The following is a 6,627-nucleotide window of genomic DNA, read 5'->3' on the forward strand; positions in this document are numbered from 1 at the left end:
TACTTATCTTTGTATTCCCAAAATTTAGTAAAAGTTCATTTATATTGCATTTTTAAATTTATACCTAGTACAACTTTCCTATTGGGTACTATCCTCTACCCCGGAAATCTTATCTCTATCCTCTCACCCAAAGAAGAGAAGTTTAACTCAACTGTCCCTTTGTCTACACCCTCAGACTCATTCTATTGAACTCCTACCAATTAGAAAAGCCTAGAGTCCTTGTATCCAGGCAGTAAACATGCTTAAATAATTTCTAAATTTGCCAAACGTATGCTTCTATGGCTTATTTAGGGTATGCTACTCCCTCTAAGAATGGTAGACCAAAATAAGATGGAGGGACTATAGGAGGGAAAGACAGAGAGAGGCTCATGGTTAGTCAGTTTTGATCTAGGTTTCTCCTGTTTAATATTGTAATATTTATTTTCCATCAAGGCCATTGCTGGTAAATTTCCTGGGCAAAGTAAAATGAACCATGGAACAGTAGAGTTTTAAGGAACCTTAAAGTTTGTATCAATTAGGACTCTGGCAAGTGACAAAAGCTCAACTAAAATTGGCTTAAGCTCAATAAAGTGATGTATGGACTGACTCAAATGATCAAAAACAAAAACAAAACAAAACAAAAAAGCTGGAGGGCACCCATAGTTATATGGAGGTTGATCAAAGTTTCAGAAGTTGACTTTCTCCATTTTTTAAAACTTCATACTGTGAAGCTGTGGAAGATGCAAGGACTGACTTGCTCAATGCTTATTCATGCTTTCTTCTAGAATGTCTTATATTTCAGAAACTGTGACACCCAATACTTCAAAACTGCATTTTTTAGCTTCCTTTGTGGCTATGGGTGGACAGGGGATTTAAGTTATCTCAATCCATAGTATTTCGTGAGATACAGATTTAAAACTGGGTAAGAAGTGGAGAGGGCCACACATCCACTTTCTTGGCATGGATCATGGCTGAGACAATGTAGTTCATTTGTCACTCCCCGTCAGAGATTTCCCATAGTGGAGGTGGCAGCTTTCCTGAACATGGCATATGCAGCTTTGTTCTGTGGTGAGCAGCTCCTCAACTTGGCAATTTCCCACATTGTTAATGAAAATTCTCACAACCACTGTAGTGGTATTGTGACTCTGAAAACTAGGAATATTTTTTGGAAGCTCAACCTAGAGCCTGCTCCTCCAGCTTTCCATTAACTTCCTTCTGAACTACCTTACCCTTGGCAGATATAAATGAAGATCAAATTAAAACTCTAGAGATGAAAAATATAATATTTGATTTGAAACATCGCACTGGATAGGGTTATTGGAAGATTAAACACTGCAGAAGATAACATTAGTGAACTTGAAGACATGTAATGTCTTCATTTAAAATGAACACAGAGAGAAAAAAATCTGAAGAAATGAACAAAGCATCAGTGAGCTGTAGAATGACTTTAAGTAGGTTAATATACGTGTAAATAGGGTCCCTAAGGTAGGAGTTGGGGCACAAAAAACACATTTGAAGAAATAATGGTAATAGTGACTGAGATTTTTCCAAATCTAAAATTCAATAATAAGAAAACAAAACAAAAAACAATTAAAAAATTGGCAAAAGTTGTGAACAGTTACCTTACCAAAGAAGATATATAGAGAACAAATAGGCATGTGGAATCATATATCATTAGAAAATTACAAATGAAGACTATGAGACATTACACACATGTTGGAAAGGCCAAAATCCAAAACATTGACAATGCCCAGTGCTGATGAGAATGTGGAGCAACAGGGAATCTTTTTCATTGTTGGTGGGAATGCAAAAATGATACAGCCATTTTGGAAGAGAGTTTGTCACTTTCTTACAAAGTTAAACATACCTTCACCATATAGTCTGGAAATTATGCTCCTCAGTACTTACCCAGAGGAGCTGAAAACTTATGTCCACACAAAACTTGCACATGAATGTTTATAGCAGTTTAATTTATAACTGCCAAAACTTGGAAGCAGCAAAGATACCTTCCAGTGGGTAAATGGATAAATAAACTGTGGTGCATCCAGATGATGATATATTATTCAGCCTATAAAGAATTGAGGTATCATGCTGTTAAAAGACATACAGGAACTTGAAATACATTTTGCTAGGTGAAAGAAACCAACCTGAAAAGGCTATATGCTGTATGATTCCAACAATATGGCATTCTGGAAAAGGAAAAACTATGAGGGCAGTAAAAACATTAGTGGTTCTTAGGGGATTTGTGGGAGGAGGGATGAATAGGTGAAGCACAGAGGATTTTTAGGGTGATAAAACTCCTCTATATGGTATTATAATGGTGGATACATGTCACTGTACATCAGTAAATCTTACAGAATATAAAACACCACGATTAACCCATAATGTAAGCCATGGAGTCTGGGTAGTAATGATGTGTCAATGTAGGCTCATTTATCATTAACGAATGTCCCACTCTGGTGTGGGATGTCCATAGTATGAGAGGCTCTACATGAATTTTGCTGTGAGCCTAAAACTGCTCAAAAAATTATTAAAATAATACAATGAATATACAAAACATTCCACAGTAATAAGTGTTAGAACAAAAAATATTCAGAGTAAAAATGAAGAGTGAAAAGTTCTATTTCATGTATTCACACCTCCCTTTCCCATTCAACCTTGTACATCTCCCTTCTCAATTTGTGTTAATTTTTTGGCTTTTTACAAGCACAGCCCAAGTATATCATTAATTCTTTTCAAGGTTCATCCATGTTACATGCATCATTACTTGATTCCTATTTTTATTGTGGTAAAATTTATATCATGTAAAATTAACCATTTTTAAGGTGTATGATTTAGTGGCATTTAATGCATTAAGTCTGTACCACCATCACCCTTGTCTAATTCCAAAACATTTTTGTCATCTCACAGGATTTCTGGAACTTATTATTCAATCACTCCCCAGTCCATCCTGTCCCAACCATCACTAATATGCTTTCTATCTCTAAGAATGTAATTATTTCAGATACTTCATTTAAATGGAATAATAACATATATCATCTGTGTCTGGCTTCTTTCAGTGAGCAGAGTGTTGCTGAGATTTATTCATACTATAGTATGTAACAAAACTTCATTTGTTTTTTCTTTTTTAAAATGTTTTTATTTATTTTTGAGAGAGAGAGCATGCACATGAGCGGGGAGGGGCAGAGAGAGAGAGGGAGACACAGAATCCGAAGCACGCTCCAGGCTCTGAGCTAGCTGTCAGCACAGAGCCCGATGCAGCAGCACTTGAACTCATGAACTGCAAGATCATGACCTGAGCCGAAGACAGACGCTCAACTGACTGAGCCACCAGGTACTCTTTGTTTTTTTTCCAATCATACACTATTCCATTGTATGAAATGTGGTATGATATATCCATTCATCTCCTGATGGACATTTAAGCTCTTTATACCTTTCGGCTTTTGTGACTTGTGGTCTTATGAATATCTGTGCACACGTATCTGCTTGAATACCTGTTTTCCACTACTTGTGATACATACTTGGAGTGGAATTGTAGGGTTATATGATAATTCTATGTCTAAGTTGTTCGGAAGCACTAAACTGTTTTCACAGCAACTGAAACATTTTATAGTCTTATCAGCAAAGTATAAGGGTTCCAATTTCTCTACATCCTTGTCAGCTCTTTTTTTTTTTTCTGCCTCTCTGATGACAGGCATCCCAACAAGTATGAAGTAAATCTCATTTTGGTCCCTTTCAGGGCAGTTTTTATGGTTTGATATTTGATATTATTTTTTTCATATGCATATGTCACATTTCTTGTATTTCATTTGCACATCTTGGTTGAAAACTCTACATTGTAGATATTATAACAACTCTGGATACTGTTATCCCTTGGATTGTTGTTTTATCTGGCCATTTGTTTATCTGCTTAATGATTTGGCTGAACTAATCCTGCCAAGGTTATTTCTCCGCCGTTTGCTGCCTCTGATAGCTATGTTCAGATTTGTTCCCCTTGATTTTATCTTTTAACCTGGCTCCTTGGAGTTTTCCTCTGGTCACCATAAGCCACTTATTGGTCAAAGATTGTGCTTAAACTCTCTTAGTCAGTTACATTTTTGCTTTTTACTGTAGGATTCATATGGATCTTGAGGGCTGCTCTCACAGCTCAGGGCATTTATATATTTTGCCACAGAGCAAGAACTTGGAGATCCCTTTCTGACTGTTCCTGAGAGGGTGAAGCTATGGGTATGCACATCAGCTTCAAGACTTCCAGGGACAAATGTGATTTTAGTTTTAAGTCTCGCTTTTTAGGAGTCTCCCCTGGGACAGAGTAGCCTATTGTTCAGGGTTTGGTCAGTGAGGTTTTTTTGTTTGTTTGTTTGGTTGGTTTGTTTGGGGTTTTTTTTTTTTTTTTTTTTTTTGGTCAGAGTTTATGCCCATGAGATTTCTATGCTGTGTTCATGAGTCTGTGTGGGGCTTATGGAATGCTTTGAAATCTGCCTCACATCCTGCTCTGACTGCTTCCGCATTGAGTGCAGCCAAGTGCCCACACAGCCTTTTGGACCCCAAGAGTTGACTGTGATCTCAGCAAGGGTGTCCTTGTCTCTTTCCCCAGTTCTCTCTGCTGAACTTCAAACTGCTCTGCCATTTTGCCTGTATCACGTAGCTACCAGATTCCTTTATTGCCGCCCCCCCCCCCATCTCCATTGTTCTTGACAATGTCTTTAAGCACGGGGTTCCCCAAGCCCTGTTCCAAATTAGCGTACAGAGTTTGCGTGAGGCCTTTGGTCCAGGTTTGGGCTGCTCCAGGCTCACAGATGGGCACAGGGTCCAGTTCTCAGCAAGGCCATTGCCAAGTGCAGGAGGGGTGTGTGAGGACCGTAAGCTGCCCAAACCCTCTGAGGTCCCATTTCCAGCGATTGCTGATTTGTTCCAGTCATTTTATTTGTATTCAGAGAAAATTTCCTCATTACCTGGTGGAGAATCTTAATGATGAAGACCACTGCTTGATTCTCAGGAGATTCGAAAGCCAGCATACTGATTTAGTGCTAACCTCATTAGAACAGGGACTGCAGGAGAGAGAAGTAACAGCAAGATGAGCTGCACCATTAAATATCAAATTGTCATCCAATTAGGTGTTCTCCTATGAACAGTGTATTGTTTCCAGATATCAGACACCAAATCTCAAGTCACTGCACTATCTTTCTAATTCTGATATGTATCATTAACCTCAACTGCACTCTTGTTCACAATTGCAATTCTGCACTATGCTTGGAAAATCCATCCTGAACTTGAAACTGTTTCTTAGTAACCTGGTAGGTTTTGCAGGCATGCCCTTGAAGGCAGACATTTGCATAACAGTTCATGGGTGTCACTACATCCCTTTGGCCAGTCCTGCTGTTAGGGTGGGCAGCAAAATATAAAGCAGACAGAGCTGTTTGCCAGTGATCACACTGGTAGGGGTCATCTGGTTAGGTAGCACCTACTCTCTTTCATGATGCTCTTTGTCATTCATTTGTTCATCCATTAATTGATTTGTTTGTTCATTCATCTGCAAGTTCGCTCATTCTACAGATCAGAATGAAATAATATGTGTGAATAGGGATGGGGGGAGTTCTGGAAGAGATGTGCTCCAGGTAGCTGGGGGCAGTCATTTGGAGATTTACAGTAGAAGAGAACATAGTCAATTTAGGAAACTGTAGGTAACATTTATTTCAGAAAAAAAATGTCAGGAAGTATGTACCCTACCAAAAGTGGCATAAAACTGTTAAAAATGTAAGCTGTGAGCAGATGTAGACAAGAGGAATATTTAGGAGTGTTTTCTGTACATATCATAGAACCTGTTACCCAGCAAAATGGGAGAGAGATTTCATGCCTAACTCAACATATGCCCCAACACAAGCAAAGCAGAACAAAGAAAATAAATAAAACAACTCATCTTTTTCAATAAAAGTCAGAGTGGCTCTGATCACAAAGTTCTCAGATACTATGGGTCTGTAAAGAGACGGGGAGGCACTGAACCAAGAGCCACAGTGCTCACAAAAGAGAAATGGTCCATTTGTCAGGCAAACTGCAACAGTGACCAAAGAGACACCTTGGTCTAAAACCAAACGAATGAACAAACAAAAATACATGATACACCAAAGTGCATATTATGAGGGACAGAGAGTAGAACTGGACATGGCAGGAAAGTGAAAATGATAGTAAAATAAAATAAGGTGAAAGTGGGTCCTGGCATGGACAGTGACACTAACATGCCATGAACTTAAGAGTGTAATAATCTTAATTCTGGGTATTTGGGTCCAAACATATAAAACATGGACTGCAATAATGATCACTTATTATCAAAAATGATCACTTGGAAAAGACAAGCAGAGGAGGGCTGCCCTGTAGCTAAGCCTTGCTAAAGAATTCATCTGTGATGAACATGGTAGGATTGAAAAATAACGCTAGACCAACATTCCACAGTATTAATATTTTATCTTATGTGTTTTTTATGTAAAATGAGCTCATTTGTAAAATACAGAATATTATAATCTCACTATGAAGGTTTAGTCATTCTTAGTTAATCCTTTCATTCTCTAGAGGTTCACATTAAAGCTCTCCAGGTAACTATGTTGGTTTTAAAAATCTGATTTCAAGTTAAATGAAGTCAATCTGACTAAA

Source organism: Suricata suricatta, chromosome 15, assembly GCF_006229205.1.
Source record: "Suricata suricatta isolate VVHF042 chromosome 15, meerkat_22Aug2017_6uvM2_HiC, whole genome shotgun sequence".
Taxonomy (NCBI): domain Eukaryota; kingdom Metazoa; phylum Chordata; class Mammalia; order Carnivora; family Herpestidae; genus Suricata; species Suricata suricatta.